At 32.5% G+C, this 25,782-nt stretch overlaps 1 protein-coding gene across 10 annotated transcripts in view; it reads left to right on the top strand.

The window, feature by feature from the left end:
• The window catches only part of LOC114343065 (uncharacterized), a 618,263-nt gene that overhangs the window by 116,210 nt on the left and 476,271 nt on the right, over positions 1 to 25,782 (top strand). The window contains exon 1 of one of the 10 annotated variants that reach the window (XM_050651574.1): positions 13,546 to 13,599. The exons of the other annotated variants lie outside the window; for them this stretch is intronic. The gene's annotated coding sequence lies outside the window, so the exon portion shown is untranslated. Of the gene's footprint in view, positions 1 to 13,545; positions 13,600 to 25,782 lie in introns of those variants that run through there. 10 annotated transcript variants of the gene reach the window in all.

The raw sequence follows: 25,782 nt of genomic DNA, 5'->3' as shown, positions 1-25,782 counted from the left end.
TGTTCTTACTTTATTAACTGACCATAACATTAACCCATCAACGCCTACGGGTACCATATGGAGCCAACAAATTGCGTACGCATCGGAGTCAATTTACCATATTTTTAAGTAAAATTCATCAGAGAGATTCGGCCTATTTGTAGTTCAAGGTTACCTCTTCTTGAATGGTAGTTCAACCCAAATTTAGTTTTATACCTATTTTCCAGTGTAATAAATTTTTGAATTTACGGTTGGATTTGTTTGTGCCAAAATATGGACATTCATTTTGTGTAAGTGTTTTATTGATTATTTTTTGCAGTATTATCCCCGTTTTTGTTTTCAAAAGATTTTCTACAAACATTAATAAATAACTTGTACAGGTTTTCATAATACTTCATCTTTTGGGGTTTTTCGTAAATAGGCCCAAAATATAGGTGTTCCCAAATGGAACCGCTAGGCGGTTTGCTGGATATGTTGTTTTCACTATTCACTTTTAACTTTTCTTATTTTTAGAGGAATTTCTTTGAAAAAAGATCTCGATATAGCTTTTGAGGAAAACGAAAGTAATAATGATGTTTCTGCCGTTTACATAGAATCTCCAGATACTAACATTTTGACAGACGAAGATTAGGCAGATGAAAATGACGCGGGTTTTATTGATAATCGAAATCGGAACCAGCTGTCTTCAGGCGCGGAAATTGGATTTTCGAATGATACTAGAATCGAAGGCACTGCTTAACGACGTTCTACACCTTCGGCAAAGAATTAAGGATTTGCATGAAATTTTAGTATGTTATAGTTTACTTCAAAAAACTAAGACTTGATTTTTTAAAAATTGTTTTACCGTGCCGTTTAATTACTATTAAGGGTCAAAGTTAAGTTTTAACATGGGCTCTTATGGGAATTCTTAAAAAGTTAATAACATTTGACCCAAATTTACGATTTTTAATTATTTGTGCTTAAATTAAAGGTTTTTTTGTAAGGAATACCATATTAAAAAATGAGGATTGTTTACCGTACCATTTATTTTTAATTTATTTATTATAATTAATTCCGTAATTTATTATAATTTATTTTTATAAAGTATTCAATACTGAAACATATGATTTGATTATTCTGCTATAAATGCATTGTTACCAACTTTCGTTTGCATATAAGTTTCCCCTCTTTCCTCTGAAAGGCATACCCCGCAACGAAGGTGTAGAACGTCGTTAAGACACGTTCGTAGAAGAAACCATTTAGATCCAGCCCGTACTAGCAAAGCAATTCCATCTGCGCCAACTGATGGAGGTCTACATATGTTCGCGCTGCAGCAAAATGCAGATTTTTGCAAAGAAAGGGATTTGGTTTCTACAGTGTATGATTTTCTAGAGTCTGATTACTCAAAGTATGCTGATTTCAAGCCCTTCAGAACTTTTTACATTACAGCAATTAGACCAACCTGTTAAAAGGTTTTCAAGACAGGAGAGAAAAAAAACATTGTTATTCCGAGGCCAAAAGTATTGTTTTCAAAATACAATAATAATATAGGTCGTACTGATTTGATGGATAGCGATGTATCTTGTTATGGAATTGGAATCCGTTCCAAAAAAATGGTATTGGCCTATTTTTACATACGTAGTGGACGCGAACATTAAAAAGGCATGCAAGTTGTATAGAAACTCTGGTCGTAACATTAACCAATTGGAATTTACACGGGATATTATCCAAATGTATCCAATAATATATAAAATCCCACCGAAAGTACCAGGAAGAGTGTCGGCAGCTGCAAGAAGTGACTCTCGAATTGGAGATATTCGGTACAAGGGATTAGGTCATTTTGTGGTTTCTGTACCAGAAAACCAAAGATGAAGAATTGAATTTTTAAGCCGAGGGAGAACAATGTGCTGCAAATATGATGTGGTCCTTTGTATTGACTGTTTCGCAATTTTCATACCAAGTAACCCTTAACGAACATTTACCGGGTTCGCGCCTAGTGGTCCCATATGGGAACAGTTTTTTTCTTTTGTACATCATCATAATCATACATCTCCAAGTGGAGCAAAGGGCACCTTGCAGTGTTTCAAGTAGCATGAGGAATGATGGTGAGGTTGCTAGTCCCACGCATCATCTGTTGAGTTCCAACTTTGTTTACTAGTTTTCTCCATTCTCTTCTGTTTTTTGCTATCTTTTTTGCATCGTTCCATGTTAAGTTATTTTCTTTGAGTTCTTTCTCTATTGTTCTTTTCCACGTATAAGATGGTCTACCCATTCTTTTTTGCCTTGAGCATTGTAATGTAGAGCTTGTTTAGCAATATTTGTTGCTGGTTTTCGTAAGGTATGTCCTATCCACTTCCATTTCCCTTTTTTTTTATTGTATGTTCTATCCTTTCTTCATTTGTTATGCTCCACAATTCGTCATTAGTAATTTTGTTTGGCCAAAATATTCTCAGTATAATACGTAGGCACCTGTTAATGAAGGATTGTATTTTCTGAAAGAATTGTTTATGGTGTTTCTTTTGTACATAATATTGTTTTAACGTTTTAACATTTAACGATTTTTAATAAATTTTGTCGAAAACAAAATTTTTTTTCTCGGCGTTAATGGGTTAAAGTCTCTTAATGTAGAAATTCTCCAGCATGTTACAGTTTTTTTAAAATGAAGAATTCCGCTAAGTTTGCAACTTGTTGCAGATGATTTCTTGAGGAACATTTTTGTACATATTGAATTATTTATTAAGCAAAAAATCTTTGCTGACCAAAGCTGACTTTTTTACTTTTCCCATTTTAAAACTTGGGAAACAGAAAACGATTGAAGATTCTTGCCATCATTTTGTAAATAAGTTGTAAATAAAGTTTATGTTAGGAAGAACATTCTAAAAAGTATACTGAAATACTCCACTTACCTCAAGAAATACCATCCACTATAAAATAACAAAATAATACACGTCTATAGTTTTAAACGAAAACCTAACAATGCCTCAATTGTATAACACACTTTAATTTTATTCGGTCCGCTTTCGTTCAATCCCAACTTTACACTAATATAAATATGTGATATGCTTGTATTGTTCTACCCTCAACGGCCGTTTATGATCCTCCGTAACCTACAGAGCAAGATTCATATAAAATTTCTCGGAATATATTTTTTTTATTACATATTTTAATTTACAATCTGCTTCATCGAAGCTATAAGCAAATAGTTTGAATGTTAAATACATGAGGGAGAAGCTGCCCTGTGGTAACCCTCCTATTATAATTTTTTACATTTGATCACAATATGTATATTTAATTTATTAAATCTGTTGGCCATAGTTTCTTCAGTCGTCTTGCGAATTCGGGAGGAGTGTTCAGCAGTCTTGCTTCATCATTTGGATGACTTCTCAGTCCATCAAGGTAGCTCTTTGTGATCCTTGGAATTTCTTCCTCTACCAAGGGTGTAGCTGAGTCCTCGTGTAGGGTTTTATTGCTTACATACCTGGGTGCGTTGAATATCATCCTCAATATTTTTGATTGGACTCTTTGTATTATCTTGATATTTGATGGCTTTGAGCAACCCCAGAGTTGAACACCATAGGTCCAAATTGGTTTTATCATAGTTTTATACAGGAGCAGTTTATTTTCAATATTGAGTTGTGATTTTCGACCAATAAGCCAGCTCATTTGTCGTATTTTGATGTTGATCTGGGTTTTCTTGGCTTGAATGTGCGGCTTCCATGTTAATCTTTTGTCAAGGGTTAGTCCCAAATATTTGACTTGTGTGCTGACTGGTAATTGTGTATCATTTAGTGTTATTGTTGGACATACATCCCTTCGGTTTGTAAATGTAACTTGGGTTGACTTGTTTCATTTACTTTCACCTTCCATTTGTTGAGCCATGTTCCCAATTGGTCAAGGTGGTTTTGCAGTTGTGCAGACGCGATAATATGGTCCTCATTGACAGCGATTATGGTGGTGTCATCAGCGAATGTTGAGATTTGGGTTGTTTCAGTGGTTGGGATATCCGCGGTAAATAATAGGTAAAGGAGAGGGCCCAGGACACTACCCTGTGGTACACCTGATTTAATGGGAAAATATGTGGAAGTTGCTGTGTTACATTTTACTTGGAAGTAACGATCTTCAATGTAGGATTTCATGATTAGGTAGTAGGGGGTTGGAAGAATACATTTGAGTTTGTATAAAAATCCAGTATGCCATACTCTATCAAATGCCTTTTCTACATCTAAGAATGCCGCTGTGCAATATTTTTTTTCCTCAATAGCAGTAAGGATTTTTGTTATAATTCTATGAGTCTGTTGTGTTGTGGAGTGTCTCTCTCTAAAACCAAACTGGTGTGTGGTTATTTCTACATCTAGGTTTATGTCATTCTTCAGTCTACCAAGTAGTAGTCTTTCGAAGATCTTAGACATTATCGGCAACAAGCTGATTGGTCGATAGGATGATGTTTTATTTGGAGGTTTACCCGGTTTGTGAATCATTATTATTTGCGCAAATTTCCATGTGATTGGGAAATATGTCAGTCTGAGTGCACTATTGTATATTATAGTTAGCATGACCAATGCTCTTCTCGGAAGATGTTTCAGTATTAATCCTGTTATTAGGTCAAATCCAGGTGCTTTGTGGTTATTGCATTTTTCTATTTCTAGTTTAACTTCTGATGTATTGAATGGTGTTATTGGGAGCGTCATAGGGCAAGCACTATCCAGGAAGTCTCTTATTAAGTTTCCATCATCATTATTCTCTACTTGGTGTTCTTTAAAAATACCAGCTAAGTATTCTGCAAATGCTGAAGCTTTTTCCTCGTCTGATCTTCCCCAAGTACCATCATCTTTCTTAATTGGCGAGTTGTGTTCTGTAGGTCTCTTTAAGTGTTTTGTTGCCTTCCATATTGAGTGATCTTCTTTAGACAAGGTACTAATGTAGTGTTCAAATGTGGCATTGCGTGCTTCATTTAGCGCTGTTTTTAATTGTCTGGTTAATCGATTATATTCGTGTTTGTCATTAATGTTGCGGCTTCTTTGCCATCTACCTCTTGCTCTTCGTTTTTCGACTATTAGTTGTCTAATATAATTCGAAGTGGTATTTTTGTGACAGGTGAAGTGGTTTATAGCCTTATCTATGTCATCTTTTTCTTTGAGTCTGATTCCAAGATTTATATTCGTGTCAAGCTGGTACTTGAATTGACACCAATTAGTTTTAGGGGAAGTCAACTTGGGTATTTCAGGTCGTTTGATTATGTGGGTGCTGATTGGTGTGTGGTCAGACGAGAGATCCCAATTTGCTTCTATGTTTGTGTAGTTTGCTGCAATTCCTTTTAGGATGAAGAAGTCGAGTAGATCTGGTAGTCTATTTGTATCGGACGGCCAGTACGTTGGTTGTCCCGTCGATAAGTAGGTGCAGTTTGTGTTGTTGATGACATCTAGTAGGCTTCTGCCTTTTGGTGTAATGAGTCGTGAACCCCAATTCGTATGCTTAGTATTCAATCACCTCCAACAATGAATTTGTTACTTAGCTTGTTGAATAGTTCTTCGTATTCTTCAGTTGTGATTCTATGTCTAGGAGGGCTATATATTGCAGCAATTTCGAAGTTCCAAGGCCTGGCATTTATATTAAGTATTGTTGCTTGTAGCTTATCTGTTTTATGTTCCGGCATTTGATGATGTTGTATATTGTTCCTTATAATTATTGCAGATCCTCCATGGGCTGTTCCATCTGGGTGACTAGTGTGGTAGACTGAGTATTGAGGTATTTTAATTACGCTTCTTTCTGTAAAATGCGCTTCGGATACAAAGAGGATGTCTATTATGTTGTCCTCTAGGAATTGGATTACTTCTGCTTTATGGTTTGCTAAACCATTTGCGTTCCATTCGGCTATTCGAACAGATCTAATGAATTTTATTAATTAATGTTGTTAGCGTGGTAAGGATCATGCTGTTTTGATTCATTAGTTGGGTGAACATTGCTTTAAATTCGTTTAAGAATAAGTTCATCTGAGACCCTATGTCAGCTACTTGATTTTCTGCTCTTACTGCTTGGGCATAGGATTGGGTTCCATTCTGTTGTTGGTACTGTGATTGTTGACTCTGATACTGTGAAGTTGGTGCTGGGTTAACATTTTGATGTGGGTTATGATTATTATGGGTTGACTGATTTCCGCGTTGTCTATTATTTCTTACATTTTGCAAGTCCTTGTAAATTACGCAGCCTTTATAGTTTGCAGTGTTTTCTCCATTACACAGGGCACATTTTGCTGGTGTTTTGGGTCTGGGTTTTGTACATTCTGGCGTTGGATGACTTCCTCCACATTTCACGCATGCGTAAGGTCTTGTACAATACGCTTTTGTGTGTCCATAACGTTGACAGCGCTGACACTGTGTTATATTTTTCTTTCTGTGAGGAGGTTCAAAGCTGACTTTCATATTGCCGATAGAATCCAGTGTATAAATGTGTTTGTTGTTTTCATTCGGTTCTAGGTCCACATAGAACATTGACAGTGGTGATTTATTGACTCTGTGTAATACGTTAATGATATTACGGACAGTATGCCCTGATTTAGCTAGTTCACTTTTTATTTCTTCAACTGGCATCGAGTGGTGTAAATTTCTTATAACTACCCTATAAGCTCTATCCTGTTTTGCTTGGTATGTGTGGTGAACTATTTTGCTACTATTTAAATGCTGTATAAGTTTTCTGTATGACTCAATAGTTTTTGTGTTTATTTTTATTGTGTCATTTGGGAGAGCTTTCGACTGGTAGTCTTCTGTTTTAATGACTGTCGATAGGTTTTCAGTCATCTTTTTGATATCATTTACCCCATAGATAAATATAGGTGGAGGTTTAGGTGTTACTGGTGTGTTATTATTATCAGTTAAGTTTTCTAATAGTTCAAATCTGTTGTTTGTACTCACTTGCATTATTGTTGTGTTATCATCTTTGGGGTTTGCTTTTCTTTTTTTTTGTAATTTTTTTGACTGTTTGCCAATCATGGACATTTTCTATGGTGTCGTCGTCTTCGTCGCTTGAGTTTTCCATGACAAGTTCCTCTCCACTGAGGATGTATTGGGAAGCATTTGATGTATTTGGTTGATCCATTTGAGGTGCAGGGAGGTTTTGGTTATATTGGTGATTATTGTTTGGGAATGGAGTAGGCGGGATATATTGGTTTGTTGTCTGTTGGCTGCTCGGAAATCCATAAAATGGGGGCGATATTACTGGAGGTTGTTGAGGCTGTATATATTTGGGGCACATTATACAACCCCCATTTGGAACTTCATTTTGGTGGTACATTTCCTTAATATAGTACGCCACTGAGTTCAAAATTAATCACATAAATAGTAATTTAGAATTAATCACTCAAATCGTTTTTTACTTTTTATTTCACTAATTACCATAAACTAGTCCCGGCCGATAGCCGAGACCGGCACAAAAACTTGGAACTTGGATCTCGAGAGCGATATGGTACGTCTTTAAATACTTGTTTCAATTTATTTACATATTTGTAAATAAATAATCACAAAAGTTCGGAATATATAAACTTAAATTTTTGCATTTTGGCCAGGTTTTCGGCAAAATTCACCACTGTGCGCCGCTTTTAAGAAGGGTACTTTTCCCAACTTTTACTATCTCACTTCCTAGTTGCTTGGTTTCTTACAAGGCCGTTATTTCGATTCCATATTTCTCTCGTATTTCATCTAAATTTCTTAATGCTCCTTCATCGTAGGTCCCTCTTACATTCCATGTGCCCACTTTCAGTACATTTTCAATTTGTTTATTTCCTTTCTCATCTTCTTTTCCTTTCGCCGAATTCATCGTCCTTATTGTAGCCATGTCGTTACCATTTTTCTCGTGTTTGTTGATTATTATTTATTAGTTTTTTGACCCCCCTGGTGCATGATGTAACTAAGCAAAATCTCCAGGGGGAACTTGTTCTATCTTATTTAGATTGTAATCAAATATATCTTGGTCAAACATCAAGAAGACTAAAAGATAGTATAACTTCACACAAGTCAGACTGTAGATTGTACCCAGATATAAGTGCACTGGGTGAACATGTTTTCAAGAATGGTGAATGGTCATCAAATTGGTTACAATGACGTGAAAATTTTGGATCGCGAGTCACATACTGCAAAGAGACTTTTTGGAAATGGTTCACATAAATAAAAATCCAAATTCAATTAATCATCGTACTGATATAGGCCACTTAATGAAATGTTTTCTTATTTACTCTTTTTAGATAATAGTGAGTTATTTCCTAACTCCTTTTCTAGATACTCTAACCTGTCAACAACATAATAGATTAAATTTTGTATTAATAATTTAAACATTGTTATTAACTTTTATTAATAATTTTACTCAGTTTAAATTTAACCATAAGTTAAAATTGGTTGTAATTTATAAAATTTAAAAATATTTCATACTTACCATGGACCCTATTGGTCATTCACTAAATTGTTCAAGTTTGCTACATATTCTTTGCAACACATTTGTAACATATACAGAGTGAGTTTTATGTATGGAAACCCTCAATTATCTCGGAAAGGGCTTGAACGATTTTTATAGATTTTGGTGGGTAAGGGTTTTCTAATGCGGCCGATATTATAGTGGTAATTACATTGATGTCAGATCTTCGATTTTTCTGGAAATCTAATGAACTTTCTTATTTAAAATAGAACTAACCCTAGGTGACCCTACTTGGAGTGATATTATAGTAGACTCTCTGTATAAAGAGAACTGAAATGGCAGACTAATTACCTCGTTATAAGCCGATCTCGTTATATCAGACAACAATAATACAGGGTGATCAACTTCTGTGACAAAGTCCAATATATCTGTTATTATACAATATATGAAAAAACGTTGTTAATAAAAGTTATAGACACCTTTAATGTACACATTTTAAAATTAGTGAGAAATATACAGGGTCCTCCATAACACGGTGCCAAACCAAAGTTATGTTTTTTTAAATGAAACACCCTATATTTTATTCAAAATCTGGTTTCTCTACATTTTTCTGATTCTAGAAATATAACACTTGTCTAGGATTATACTGAGTGTTTCAAAGTTACGAGCACTTTTATTAAAAAATCATACTGATTTGATCGCCCTGTATGTTTCTAACGGTGTAATATAAACTTATTTTTTTGATGCTTTTGACTGTCAATATTAAAGTAGTTTTGCATCAATGTACAATTTTTTTATAACTACACAAATTGTATACAGGGTAAGTCAAAATTTAAATACAAGATTTTCTTCATAATTTTAAATGGAACACCCTGTATTTTATATTATTATCGAAAAGTTCTATCACTATACTTACATATCTTTTAAATATTCCCTATACCTAAAGTTATTAGTTTTTGAGATATTTTAGTTTTATTGTTGATAGCAACATGTATTACTTAGTTATTAATAACAATACTTTAATTTATCAAAATTTGTTAAAAAAACTAAATTAAATAAAAAAAATATTCATCTTACCTCTTATGTTATAAAAGGTGTTCAAAATGACCTCCCATAACGTCTACACAAGCCTGGAGACGAGTTTAAAAAGACCTACAGATGTTTGTAAGCATTTGTTGTGTGACACTTTGAAAGGCGTTTTTAAACCTTACTCTCATATCATCAACTATTGTTGGAGGTGCCCTATAGACTACGTCTTTAATATAACCCCAAAAAAAGAAGTCACCTTCGTTTAATTCTGGTGATCTGGGTGGCCAGTGAACTGGCCCATCTCTTCCTATCCATCTTTCAGGAAATAGTTCATCGGTGAGAAGTGCGTTGTGGTGAGCAGGGGCTCATATGTTGGCGGATGTTTAGTGGTACATTTTCAAGTAGAATAGGTAAATGATTCACTAGAAAATTTAAATAAACCTCACCATTTACCGATTCCTCATAGAGAGAAGGACCTATAACGTAATTGCCTCTGATTCCGCCCCAAACATTTAAGGACCATCTTGTTTGAGTATGTGTCTGAGCACAGTACGGATTGGTTGTGGAATAATAATGAAAATTGTGTCTGTTTACACTACCATTTTTGTGGAATGTTGCCTCGTCTCCAAAAAAAAAGGACAAACTCAAAAAAATCTCTCAGTGTAACTATTTGTTTTTGTGACCATTGACAAAATTGTACTCTTTTGTATATGATATGGGTGCATGTTGTTTTTCTTGACTATCTTCTGGATAGATATATAACTTATATCTTGCTCTCTTGTAATATTTTGAATACTTGTATGAGGATTTTCTGTAACAGGCAGTAAAACATTTAATTAATTTTCATTCGTAATAATGAATTTTGTTTTTTCCTTTGCTTCATAAACAGAGCCAGTACGATTAAACCTGTCAAACAAGTTGTCAAATGCTATCTTATTTGGTTGCTGACGCTATGGACACCATTCCTTATAAATTCTTGTGGCAACTAATGAGTTTTTGAAACACTCTCCTAAAAACCATATCATGTCTGTCATTTCTTCACGACTAAAATTCATTGTTGGGTAACAATTATAACAATATGGCAAACAATTATAATCAATAACAAAAGTAAAAACGTACAGATATTTAAAATCTTACATCTGACAGTTCTTGTGTCAATTATTTCAAAGCCATCTTAAACAAAAACTTGCAGCAATTTATAGTTTCCATTTCTTCGCGGAAAATTAATATCATTTTGTTAGTAAATATAAAATTGTCGTTATTGTATATAATTTACCATAAAATTGGAGAAAAAATGAAATGCAGTCTAATTTTAATTATCATTAACAAACTCATTGGAGGTTTCTCATATTATGGGTAATTAATTTACTGTAATAAACGTATCTATGAGTTATCGACAATAAAACTAAAATATCTCGAAAAGTAATAACTTTAGGTATAGGGAATATTTAAAAGATATGCAAGTATAATGAAAGAACTTTTCGATGGTAATATAAAATACAGGGTGTTCCATTTAAAAATATGAAGAAAATCTTTTATTTGCATTTTGACTTACCCTGTATACAATTTGTGTAGTGATAAAAAAATTGCACGTTATTGCAAAACTACTTTAATATTGACAGTCAACAGCAGTAAAAAAAATAAGTTTATATTATACTGTTAGAGTCATACAGGGCTATCAAATCAGTATGATTTTTTGATAAAAGTGCTCATAACTTTGAAACACTCAGTATAACCCTAGACAAGTGTTATATCTTTTTAATCAGAAAAATGTAGAGAAACCAGATTTTGAATAAAATACAGGGTGTTCCATTTAAAAAAACAAAACTTTAGTTTGGCACCGTGTTATGGAGGACCCTGTATATTTCTCACTAATTTTAAAATGTGTACATTAAAGGTATCTATAACTTTTATTAACAACTTTTTTTCATATATTTTATAATAACAGATATATTGGACTTTGTCACAGAAGTTGATCACCCTGTATTGTGCATACATATGAATAATGTAGTTTTCTAAGACAGTAACTTCTTATAGTAAAGCCATTCCTAGCAACTTTACTTACTTACTTACTTAAGCCGTCCTCTTGTACCTTACAGTGTCGAGATAAGTGGAGAAATTATTTGGGTTTAGACCCCATAGATCTACTGAGCTAATCTACTTTGTAGATTTTTTGTTTGACTCCCTTGAGAGGGGGTATCAAGTTGATACAATTTACACAGATTTCTCCAAGGCTTTCGACAGGGTGTCTCATGGTATGTTGGTCCATAAGCTCAGAATTATTGGTGTTGATGAACCAATGATTTCTTGGTTTAGCAGCTATTTGTCTAATCATAGACAGATAGTAAAAGTTGGTAATTTTCTTTCCAAATCCATTCTTGTTCCTTCAGGGGTTCCTCTAGAATCTTATCGTGGGCCTCTTCTGTAACATTTTTATAAACGATATTCACGAATGTTTTTCTTCTTCCCTTTTTTTGCTGTTTGCTGATGACTTAAAATTGAGCTGTCTGATTAAATCTCCCAATTACTGTGATAAACTTCAATATGAGTTAATCAATTTGTTGGACTGGTGTACAAGAAATGGGATTAGTCTGAATCCATCTAAATGCAAAGCCATTACGTTTTCTCGATCTAGATCCCCAATCACTTTTGAATACAAGATTGGACAGCATTGCCAAGATACTGTACCTTTCATCAAGGATCTTGGTGTTACTTTGGATGCAACTCTACAACTTTATGATCACTTAAATAATGTAGTCAACAAGGCAAGCACACAGGATTTTACTGGGATTACTGCCTTAAAAACGCTTATTGCTTTCTTGTCCGTCCCCATCTTGAGTATGCGTCCTGTGTATGGTCATCTTTTTATGGTGTGCATATAGAGGCCTTGTGTCGTGTTGAGCATAAATTCCTTAAACAGATTGCTTTCAAATACAATGATGTAGATTTACTTGCTACATTAAATATGCCTCCCATTTCTATGTGTCATAAGAAGAGAGATTTTATTACTTTTTACAATATTCTGCATGGTAGAGCTGCTGCTTCTTCTTTGCTCAATAAAATTAATATACTTGTTCCATCTAGAATCTAGACCTATTGTAACCGTAGATATAGTCAGTATTTATTTTATTTATCAACGGGCAAGCCCAATTACAATTAATATTAAACTATAAATTCATAATACAGACTATATCTATGGTTACAATACAAAAAGTTAATCTGTATTATTATACAATGCAATACAAAAGTTATCTATATCTATTATCCCTATCTCTATTACTCGAGCCAAGGTACACAAAACCTGACGCAAGAATGAGCCAAAGGTTGAAAAGAAATCTATGTTGTCATATTGATTGGCTAGTCTAGAGTTAGCAGTTCTTGAAATGAAGTTGTTAAATCCATAGTTAGTGCGATGTATAGGGTAATGGAAACTAGCTATAGATCTGGTTGGTCTAGCTAGATGGAACATGTATATTAATTTTATTGAGCAAAGAAGAATAAGACGAAGTAGTTTTCAATCCTAATAGTAAATTATTAATATTGAAAATATTAAAAATATTACTAAAAGATTTTTAAATTGAAAACTTATTGGTGGGAAAACAATGGGTGGGAAAACCTCTCGATACGAATCAGTTAAAATATGGAGAACAGTGCCTACGTTCCTTCAGATGAAGGCTCCAATAAGAGCCGAAAATTGCGATTCAATGGACTGGACTGCACTCCGTATTCTAATTGAAAAGTAAGATTGTTTTGCCTTCGCATTGCAACTGAATAAAAATGGTATACATTTTTATTTTAAAGAAGAATAAATTTAATAATTCAAATTCTTCTTTAATTTAATACATAATTTGTAGATTTTTTCAATATAGACTAAAAAAAACTTTGCATTGATTAAAACTTTTCTATTCTCATGTCGGATTTTTCCTATTTCAAAATTTAAAAAACATTTATTAAAAATTGTAATTGGTTCAGTAGTGGTGACGTTTTCGTATGAATTCAAAAAAAAATTTGAATAAAAATCGACAACATTTTGTAAAATGCCATTTGTCATACCCAATTTTTAAAATATTTTACCTTTTATCAATTTATACTCGATTTTTATAGCAATTTTTATATAGTTTTTAATTTAATTCATATTTACGATTTGTACCAGGACAAAATTTCTTTATATATGGCAGTGTTTAACAACTAGGCTCTACATCCTCAAATAATGTAAGTACATATAACATATAAGTAACTCTTTGGTAAGGTTGTTCTGTGATATGCGGTGTTTTTAGTGAGAGTATTGACTCTGCATTTCTCATAACAATATTTTGTGTTTTAGGGATCCTAGACACCTAGTTTAGTGAGAGGAAGCTATGGTGTTCTGGATTTTTGGTTGCACAAAAATAGCAATTATTATTGATTTTAGTTAGCCTATTTCTTAAATACTGTCTATATATATATATATATATATATATATATATATATATATATATATATATATATATATATATATATATATATAGCTAAATTATTGGCTAATACTCGTAAATAACCTTGCTCATGTAGTAATCGTTTTATACTACATTCGCTCTCGCGAGATTCACTTTGACACCATTTGAAACTGACGTTAGTAATTTCTTTTTTGAAAAGTTCAGTTGTCAGAAGTGACTGGAAATTACTACAAAACCAACGCACCTGCTCATATCCAATATTATTAATAGTAAACAGACATAAAAATAACATAAACCTTAGGCCACTCAATAATTATTTATTTGCACCATTATAATGTATTGATAACAAATGAGAAAATTATTTATCGTACAAAATAAAAATATTTTGTAGAAATAAACTTCACAAAATTTTATGAGATTAGTAGACACTCCCACTATTTCTAATAATTATTTTTTTAATGAAAGATTAAAGTTGATTTTAGCAGTGAATAGTGTGAGATAGGAATTTTTGTGTTGTGTGTTTCCTATTCCGAATGTGTCAAAAAAAATCTCGCGAGAGCGAATGTAGTATACAAGTTAACATACAACTTTTTTAACTTGCTACACTATACTGATGAGGCCAAAATAGGCCGAAACACCGGTGTATAAAGTTACACAGAAATGTATGGAATGATGACCCTTCATCATTTTATATATTTCCAACTAAATTCACATTCACTTTACGAGTATTAGCCAATAATTTTGCTTATTTATTTTTATATTTGTACTCGATTATCCAACATCATTTTATATATGTACATATATAATATATATATATATATATATATATATATATATATATATATAATCAAAGGAGGATAACGGGTACTGGAAATATTTAGTGGAAGAGGAGATAATGCTGGGAGATACCCTTTTTTATACCTGAGGAAGCAAAATGAAACTCGGGTGCTTCGTTTGATGTGCCTTTTAATTAACATTTATAATGCGAAAAATCCCATCAATCACAAGAAGGATGTGGATAATTTAAGTTCCATTTACACCTTCCTACTTAAACAAAACATTTCAGGAACAAAAAAAATTGTCGTCCAGATATATGAGTGATATAGGTTAGATTTTTTAACTATTTTAATTTAAAAATCACAAAAAATTAATATTTAAATACCATATCTCCATCATTTTTATGATCCCATCAACTCTTTTAATAACAATTTTAATTATTTTATTTACTTGTATTGTGTTTTGTCATTCTGTAAATCTAATGTTACTTAAGTATTTGTTTTTATCATTTTAGATACTATTTGTCGTTTTTGCATTTCAAATTATCCCGCTATTTCAAACAAGTTTAGTGACACCGCCGTAAATTGTTAATTACTTTTAGATTGTTTTGAACAACGTACCTATATTCCAATTATTTGTGGTTAGGTTTTATGTAAATAGATTGATCTTATTTTGATAAAAATACATTGTGAACTATGGATACTTCTTACTATGTAGTTAAAAATATGTTATGTATGTACACCAATAACACTTTCTTTGTTTTCCACCCAAATCACTGAGTTTTTTTGCTATAATTTGGGTAAGTGTTTTAATTTTATACTTATTTCCACCTGTTTATTGTTTGTTCTCTTGTTTGTTTGTAGTTTACTCTGATGATGTCAATAATCATTGACGAAAGCTTAGACTATTAATTAAAAGGCACATCAAACGAAGCACCCGAGTTTCATTTTGCTTCCTCAGGTATAAAAAAGGGTATCTCCCAGCATTATCCCCTCTTCCACTATATATATATATATATATATATATATATATATATATATATATATATATATATATATATATATATATATATATATATATATATATATATATATATATATATATATATATATATATAGAAGACAATGAGTCTTTGCTGACAGTAATTATATAAATTTGGTTATTGGGTTATGCAGCAATTGAAAAAGTGTACTCTTTTAAATTTCTTTAATCCGAGCTTTCGGTTAAGATTTTAACCATCATCAGGGTGCTACAAAGATATTTTTGGTGTAAGATAATATGAAAACATGTATAAAATTTTGTACTTACAAACTTATTGAGGATATTTCAAATATGGTGTAACTAAAATGAGAATCAAACTTAACATGGTCATGTAAATGCTTCAATGGAAAAAACGTAAAATAAAGTAGTAATTTAGTAAAATAAAAGTTAATTAATTTAGCACAACTTCAAAATCAATAAAAGATAAAATGACATTTAGACATGACATGACATTATTTGAAATATCTTACAAAAATTTTTAATATAGATGAACAATTTATTGAAGGACCAATAGGGTCAATGATAAGAATTGAAATATTTTTAATTTTTATAAAATATTGTTAACACTATAGAGGGATCGCAGTGATTGTGATTATAGGTCGACTATACTCAAAGGTAACACGAAACCTAATAGAAAATGATATTAAAGACAAAAAACCCGAAGAACAAGCGGGATATAGGGCCGGACGCTCCAATATGGATATTTTTCATTAAAATTTGCAATGGAAAAACTAGTGCAGAGAAATAGAGAAACCATATAGCTTCAATAGATTTGGAAAAAGCATATGACAGTGTACCGACCTCCCAACTATGGATAGAATGGGTAAATTGAAAATAAATCCAATTCTTATTAACGCCACTCAAAATTACTACGAACAAAAGTTTGCAAGAATTAAAATGGGACAAGAAATGACCTCTCCTTTTCAAACAACAAAGGGACTTGAAACAAGGCTGCTGTCTGTCACCTACCTTTTTAAAATCTATTTGGACAGATTCTTAGTGAAATGGGTAAAAAAATTTGTAGAAATATGGGAATAAAGGTGGAAGAAAACACGTTATATACGACGATCTCAGTTATATGGTAAGAAAACTGCAAGAAGAATATGAGGTGGCAGGTCTAAACATGAATATGACAAAATATGAATATCTCTATATGTAACAGATGAAATATGTGACCTAGTCTTGGAAGACGACAAAATCAAAGGCGTGCATCCTGCAAATATTTGGGGGTCATTTTCAACAAGAAGGGAAATAGCGCAGATGAAATCAGGGAAAGAATTAACAAGGGCAGAGCAGTAACTCGTGCCTTAAGCTATCTTCTCTGTGGCAAAAAATTTTGACAAGAAACCAATACATTTACGGAAGTATAGTCCAAAGTATTACACTTTACTGTTCGGGAGTATGGGACGTCGTCAAAGGTAATAGAAACAAACTTATGACGACAGAAATGGATTATCTGATACGAAGCTGCGGTAGATCAAAACTGGAGTTAGTTAAAAACGAACAAATAAAAACGAAATGAAAGTGGAGCGAAATATCAATGATGACAGAACGAAAACATTATCTGGTTCGGACATGTTAAAATAATGCCAGAGTACAGATGGTCTAGAAGAGTATTGGAATGGATACCTTCTGAAAGAAGAAAGAGAGGACGGCCACGGAAAAGTTGGCACAACGAAATTGATGGAGCAATGGTGGCAAGAGACTTAGAAGAGGCAACTGCATATGACAGAAGAAGATGGAAATTGGGGGTGGAGAAGCGGCGATAGCTGTAATCAATCCGTTATATATGTATATAAATAATTGTTGTAATTATAACTTACGGTTAAATTTAACAGGAGTAAAATTATTAATTAAACTTAATTAAATTTTTTTTAAATGATTAATACAAAAATTAATCTATTATGTTGTTGACAGGTTAGAGTATCTAGAAAAGGAGTTAGGAGATAACTCACGATTATCTAAAAAGAGTAAATAAGAAAACATTTCATTTAAGTGGCCTATATCAGTACGATGATTCATTGAATTTGGATTTTTATTTATGTGAACCATTTCCAAAAAGAGCCTCCTTGTAGTATGTGACTCACGATCCAATATCTGCACGTCATTGTAATCAATTTGATGACCATTATTGAAAACATGTTCACCCAATGCACTTCTACCTGGGTACAATCTACAGTCTGACTTGTGTGAAGTTATTCTGTCTTTTAGTCTTCTTGACGTTTGACCAATATATATTTGATTACAAACTAAACAAGAAAGCCTGTAGACTGTATCAGTTTTAGAAAGCAATGGAGTCTTGTCTTTAATGTTAGAAAAAATCTTATTGACTGTGAGAGCAGTTCTAAATGAAAGTTTGATGTTTTCAAAAGGTTTGAAAAGTCGAGTAAATTTCGGTGCAATATCACTAATATATGGTAATGTCATATAAGTTACATTAGGAACGGGAATCGTGATGGTTTGTGAGTTGTCTGTATTAACATTGTTATTAATAATTGTTGGTTGAATGTTGATTGTATTAAACAATAATTTCTTCAACAAAGAAGCTGGATAACCATTTTCCAAAAAAAGATGATATAATATTTTTAAATTTTTTTAGTGAAAAGAGACATCGCTAATTTTTAAAATGCGGTTTTTCATAGATTTAATTAGATTGATTTTTATAACGTGTTTATGGTATGAATTATAGTTAAGATATCTGCCTGAGCTAAGTGGTTTACGATACCAATCCACTAACAAAATGTTATTCTTACGTATAACTCTAGTGTCCAAAAAAGGTACAGAACATAACGTGTCCTCTTTTTCAAGAGTAAATTGTATGTGATGGTTAAAGTTGTTAAAATAGAATAACAAATTATTAAGTTCATTAGTAGGTAAGCAAAGAAGAATATCATCTACATATCGACGCTTGAAAGGTAAAACGGCTAATACGCCAATTACGAATTTTACAGGAGAACCGTTTAAAGTTTGAAATTTTATAAAAAAAATTATAATTTTTGTTGTAAGCTTACTATCTTGACCAATCTTAGGAAAATAAATGTTTTATACTAGAATGCTTTCATGGTATGAATTTCTAAAAGAAATATTATCTAGTTTTAAAATTAATGGCGCATTGTACAAAGTAATTCTTGAATGCAATCAGGAGAAATGTATTATAAGCATAATGCGGTATATAACCAGGTAACTGAAAACGGCTAATTTACCAAATATGAGTAATTTTATGAGAAGGTGAAATGTTTTATAATATATTTATCTTATGAATGCAAGCTATTAGAAGTGTCTTTTGTGAAATTTACAAGAATATAAGTCATTCTCTGTTTAAATTCTAATAATATTTTATTATATTTATTGCATAATTATTAGATAGTCTAGACATTTTACATTGAAAAAACAAAAAGAAATAGTTCAAGTAACTAGAAAATACTTTATTTCTACGAAAAAAAAACAACTGAGGTTTATGACAAAAACAATAAAAAACACACCAGCAATATTAAAGTTGAACACAATCTTCTTCGTCAGTCTCTGGAAGGACATAATTTACACTATTACCTCTAGGTGGATTTGAATATTCATTATGATATTGCAAAGGTACATTCAAACAAAACTTTTACTAAAATAAAACATTTCAGCGAAAACCGCATATTTCTATCTTGAGCCGTTTAAAAGTTATAGGCACTAAAAATAGGGGAAAATATATGTGGACACCTGGTATATCAATTACTATTTCACTACCATGATACAGCTTTTCATTACGATACAAATTTGTAACCAATATAATCGCGATATGGCATAAAATACTATACCTTATTCAACAAAGAAGAAATTAGAAAAACAAAGACGAGATTCGGTATAGAGAGATATATCGACAAATAAGATACGAGGTTAAGCGAGCAAAAGAGGACTGAATGGAACAAAGATGTCGTGAAATGGAAGAACTACAAAGAAAACATGACGAGTTTAATATACATAAAAAGCTTAAAGAAATTACCTACACTCAGAGAAAAAGAACTCCTGACTTTATGAGAAACTCCAAAGGTAAAATAATTCTCGACTTGGATGAAAAAAAAGAAGAATGGACTAACTATATAAAAGAGCTCTTCCTGGATACGAGGCCACCACTTAACACCACAAAGTATACGAATACTGGTCCTAGTATTTTAAAAGCGGAAGTAGAGAAAGCCATCAAACAGAGCAAAAATGGGAAATCTCCAGGCCCTGACCAAATACCATCAGACTGGCTCAAACTTCTGGATGACGACAATGTCTCACAACTAACAAACATTTATAACCATATATACGAGACTGGCATGATGCCACAGATATGGTTAGAGTCTACATTTATTCCACTCCCAAAAAAGCCTAATACATTATCATGTAAAGACTTTAGACTAATTAGTCTCATGAGCCACTCTCTCAAGCTACTTCTTAAGATAATTCTTAATAGAATCAAGCAGAAATGTGAAGAGACAATGGGAAACAAACAATTCGGTTTCAGAGAAGGATTGGGAACAAGGGAAGCTTTGTTCTCAATGCTAACATTACTTCAACGATCATGGGAAGTACAGAAACCAATTTACGTCTGCTTTATAGATTTTGAGAAGGCGTTTGATAGAGTTCAACATGATAGGTTGTTTGAATATCTAGAAATGATTGGAATAGACGATAAAGATCTGAGACTTTTACAACATCTATATTGGAATCAAGAAGCTTCTATTCTGGTAGACGGCAAAGAAACAGACAAAATTTGCATTCAAAGAGGTGTCAGACAGGGTTGTGTGTTATCCCCAACTTTGTTTAACGTATACTTAGAAATAATTTTTAATGAAGCCTTGGAAGGACAATGTGGAGTTCGAATCGGGGGAGAAACTATTAACAACATCAGATATGCAGACGACACCGCGATCATGGCTGAAAATATCGAAGATCTTCAATTCCTTATAGATCGAGTCACTAGAGAATGCTCCAATAACGGACTTAACATAAATGCAACAAAGACAAAGTTACTTGTGGTTAGTAAACAAGACGTCGGCCCTATGCAACTAATTGTCAATGATGAATCAATAATAAAAGTTAACCATTTTAAATACCTAGGATGTTGGATAAACGAGGCACTAAATCCGGATGAAGAAATTAAAACTCGTATAGAAATTGCAAGAGGAGCATTTATGAAACTTAGATCTATTCTGAGCAACTCTCAGCTGAACTTACAACTAAGAATCAAGTTCCTAAAATGTTATGTGTATCCTGTATTACTATATGGATGTGAAACCTGGATCATGAAGGTTAACATGATGAACAAATTAGAAGCCTTTGAGATGTGGTCGTATCGTAGAATGCTCAGAATATCTTGGGTTCAACGCATTTCAAACAGAGAAGTCTTAAACAGAGTAGGTCAAGGCGAAGGTGACTTAATGAAGATGATAAAAAAGAGAAAACTTGAATATCTGGGGCATATAATGAGAGGTAGCAGATACAGGATGCTGCAGTTAATACTCAATGGAAAGATCGACGGAAAAAGGGGTATTGGTCGAAAGAAATATTCATAGCTCCGAAACCTTCGTCAATGGACTGGCTTATCAGCAGATCAATTGTTACATGCCGCAGAAGATCGAGAACGATATCGGCAAATTGTTATGGAAGCTACCCACGCCTAAAAATTTGGGCACGGTACTTAAAGAAGAAGATGGCATTCGCGATGAAAGTGGCACTCGCGAAGTGACCAATGGCGATTCAAATACATACTTCGATGGCTTTGACAGTTCTCAATATGTAAACAAACTGACAAATTACTTAATTTGTTTGCGTTACAAAATTAATAAACTTGAATATATTTTTTGTTGTGAATGATCATAGAAAAAATCTTGTATACATCTTGTATTTAATTATATCATTATGAAGCTCGTACTCTATACAAAACTCGCCGCTAGGCGGCTCGTTTCGTATCCCTCATACTCGCTTCATAATGACCATCATTAAATGCTCGTTGCATAATATACTGTTATGACACGCTCTAATTTTTGTATTGTAAATCTTTCAATATTTTAAACTTTGAGTTTATTATGAGAATACTATGTGTTTAAAAATTAAATGTTTTATTGCCAAAACTGAAATTCTCTTAAGCACCAACTTTCATCAGAAAGAAATGTTTTTAAGAGATTTATAATAAAACATTTCTCATTTGCCGCGAACATTTTGGCTCATACTGTACATGTACCTACCATAAAATCGAGTTTCTGTAGGTGAAGTCAGATTTAAAAAATATTGTTATTTACTTATCAGGCTTAAATAATTTATATTTTTATAAGTGTTTTTCGCCAAATATTAATAAACCATGTCTTTACTTCTGTGTTGATATGTTTGAAATTTTGTTTGGAAATAGTTTCTATCTTTGGACAGACCGTCTTCGAAGTGGATGATGTACCACGCTTGATATTATTATAAACAGATAAAATGTATAATACGCCACCTGTACCCGTAACTGATGTAAACAAAACTGTTTTAAACACCACTATGCAAAAATATTCTGCCATATGAAATGACTAACACGGCTTTAAGGCTCTAATACCTGAAAGTAAAATTGACTTATTTGCTAGAATCAAACATGGTGGGTGTATTATACGACTGATAACATATTTTTGTATTAAAATTTGGCGCATAAGACATAGCTGCTTTCAAAACCATCCCAAAAATAAAATGTTTAATACGCCAAAAAAGTAGTTCAAACAGCCTAAATCCCCTTTATACGTACGTAGAAAAATTCACTGAATCTAATGGTATACAGTGATGAGCGCGCTAATAACCGGCAAAATAGCTCAAAGGATGGAAAATGTGTTAAGTTGTGAGACAAAAAGAAATGAAACTACTCGAGGTGGGATTTTATCGGTATTAATTTATAATTTACATTACCATTATGGATAGTTTCCACCTTTATACCTTTAAACGTCAGCTAGTTAACTTCAGTCATAATTCTAATTCTACATATGACCACCGGTATGACGTTCTTTCAAACTCAGTTTTATCAGGTTATGTATGTCTTCTTCTTCTTTGGTTTATTGGCCTCTACCTGCATGGGTATTTCGGCCAGCTCTTAGAATAGAGAAAAAATCCCTTAATCATCTAAAATTTAGAGTTAATAACTCAATAATTTCAAATTTTAATATTTAGTTATTGCAAAAAAAGTCACAAATGTGAGATTTGAAACAACCTTCGACAACAATTCTGTAGTGACAGGAGTGAATGCAAGACGTCTAAAATCATGGTAGAAATTAAGTTAATTTTAGAATAAAAAATTACTACCAATTAAGCTGTTTTTATTAACATTTAGTTTTTACTTTTGTTGTATTTTTCCGATATCTACTCTACTCTAATAATTGTAGGTGAATAAATCCCTTATTTTCCTTTATTCCAAGACGATGGACTAGCCAAATATTCATACACGTAGAGGCCAATAAACAAAAGAAAAAGAAGACATACGTAACTTATTAAAACCGGTGTTAAAACCAGATTTGAGAGAACGTCATACGCAGAATTAAGACCGAAGTTAACTAGCTGACGTTTAAAGGTATAAAGGTGGAAACTATCCATAATGGTAATGTAAATTATAAGTTAATACCGATAAAATCCCACCTCCAGTAGTTGCATTTCTTTTTATCTTACAACTTAATACATTTTCCATCTTTTGAGCTATTTTGCCGGTTATTAGCGCGCTCATCACTGTATAAAGTCTATTTTACAAAAAGTGGCGTATTATACATTTTACCTTTCAAGCGTCGATATCTTTTGATGAAACATAATTAACTCATTATATAATAACATAATAATATACTCATAACATAATAACCCTTAACACAATATCCAAAATATAACTCATAACATAATCTTAGCTGATTATGTTATGAGTTATATTTTGGATATTGTGTTAAGGGTGTTACCTTTTAAATTATTTTTCATCAAAAGATATGTAGATGATATTCTTCTTTGCTTACCTACTAATGAACTTAATAATTTGTTATTCTATTTTAACAACTTTAACCATCACATACAATTTACTCTTGAAAAAGAGGACACGTTATGTTCTGTACCTTTTTTGGACACTAGAGTTATACGTAAGAATAACATTTTGTTAGTGGATTGGTATCGTAAACCACTTAGCTCAGGCAGATATCTTAACTATAATTCATACCATAAACACGTTATAAAAATCAATCTAATTAAATCTATGAAAAACCGCATTTTAAAAATTAGCGATGTCTCTTTTCACTCAAAAAATTTAAAAATATATCATCTTTTTTTGGAAAATGGTTATCCAGCTTCTTTGTTGAAGAAATTATTGTTTAATACAATCAACATTCAACCAACAATTATTAATAACAATGTTAATACAGACAACTCACAAACCATCACGATTCCCGTTCCTAATGTAACTTATATGACATTACCATATATTAGTGATATTGCACCGAAATTTACTCGACTTTTCAAACCTTTTGAAAACATCAAACTTTCATTTAGAACTGCTCTCACAGTCAATAAGATTTTTTCTAACATTAAAGACAAGACTCCATTGCTTTCTAAAACTGATACAGTCTACAGGCTTTCTTGTTTAGATTGTAATCAAATATATATTGGTCAAACGTCAAGAAGACTAAAAGACAGAATAACTTCACACAAGTCAGACTGTAGATTGTACCCAGGTAGAAGTGCATTGGGTGAACATGTTTTCAATAATGGTCATCAAATTGATTACAATGACGTGCAGATATTGGATCGTGAGTCACATACTACAAAGAGGCTCTTTTTGGAAATGGTTCACATAAATAAAAATCCAAATTCAATGAATCATCGTACTGATATAGGCCACTTAAATGAAATGTTTTCTTATTTACTCTTTTTAGATAATCGTGAGTTATTTCCTAACTCCTTTTCTAGATACTCTAACCTGTCAACAACATAATAGATTAATTTTTGTATTAATTATTTAAAAAAAAATTTAATCAAGTTTAATTAATAATTTTACTCCTGTTAAATTTAACCGTAAGTTATAATTACAACAATTATTTATATACATATATAACGGATTGATTACAGCTATCGCCGCTTCTCCACCCCCAATTTCCATCTTCTTCTGTCATATGCAGTTGCCTCTTCTAAGTCTCTTGCCACCATTGCTCCATCAATTTCGTTGTGCCAACTTTTCCGTGGCCGTCCTCTCTTTCTTCTTTCAGAAGGTATCCATTCCAATACTCTTCTAGACCATCTGTACTCTGGCATTATTTTAACATGTCCGAACCAGATAATGTTTTCGTTCTATGTCATCATTGATATTTCGCTCCACTTTCATTTCGTTTTTATTTGTTCGTTTTTAACTAACTCCAGTTTTGATCTATCGCAGCTTCGTATCAGATAATCCATTTCTGTCGTCATAAGTTTGTTTCTATTACCTTTGACGACATCCCATACTCCCGAACAGTAAAGTGTAATACTTTGGACTATACTTCCGTAAATGTATTGGTTTCTTGTCAAAATTTTTTGCCACAGAGAAGATAGCTTAAGGCACGAGTTACTGCTCTGCCCTTGTTAATTCTTCCCTGATTTCATCTGCGCTATTTCCCTTCTTGTTGAAAATGACCCCCAAATATTTGCAGGATGCACGCCTTTGATTTTGTCGTCTTCCAAGACTAGGTCACATATTTCATCTGTTACATATAGAGATATTCATATTTTGTCATATTCATGTTTAGACCTGCCACCTCATATTCTTCTTGCAGTTTTCTTACCATATAACTGAGATCGTCGTATATAACGTGTTTTCTTCCACCTTTATTCCCATATTTCTACAAATTTTTTTACCCATTTCACTAAGAATCTGTCCAAATAGATTTTAAAAAGGTAGGTGACAGACAGCAGCCTTGTTTCAAGTCCCTTTGTTGTTTGAAAAGGAGAGGTCATTTCTTGTCCCATTTTAATTCTTGCAAACTTTTGTTCGTAGTAATTTTGAGTGGCGTTAATAAGAATTGGATTTATTTTCAATTTACCCATTCTATCCATAGTTGGGAGGTCGGTACACTGTCATATGCTTTTTCCAAATCTATTGAAGCTATATGGTTTCTCTATTTCTCTGCACTAGTTTTTCCATTGCAAA

Source organism: Diabrotica virgifera, chromosome 5, assembly GCF_917563875.1.
Source record: "Diabrotica virgifera virgifera chromosome 5, PGI_DIABVI_V3a".
Lineage (NCBI taxonomy): Eukaryota > Metazoa > Arthropoda > Insecta > Coleoptera > Chrysomelidae > Diabrotica > Diabrotica virgifera.
This window is presented reverse-complemented; position numbering and strand designations above follow the sequence as displayed.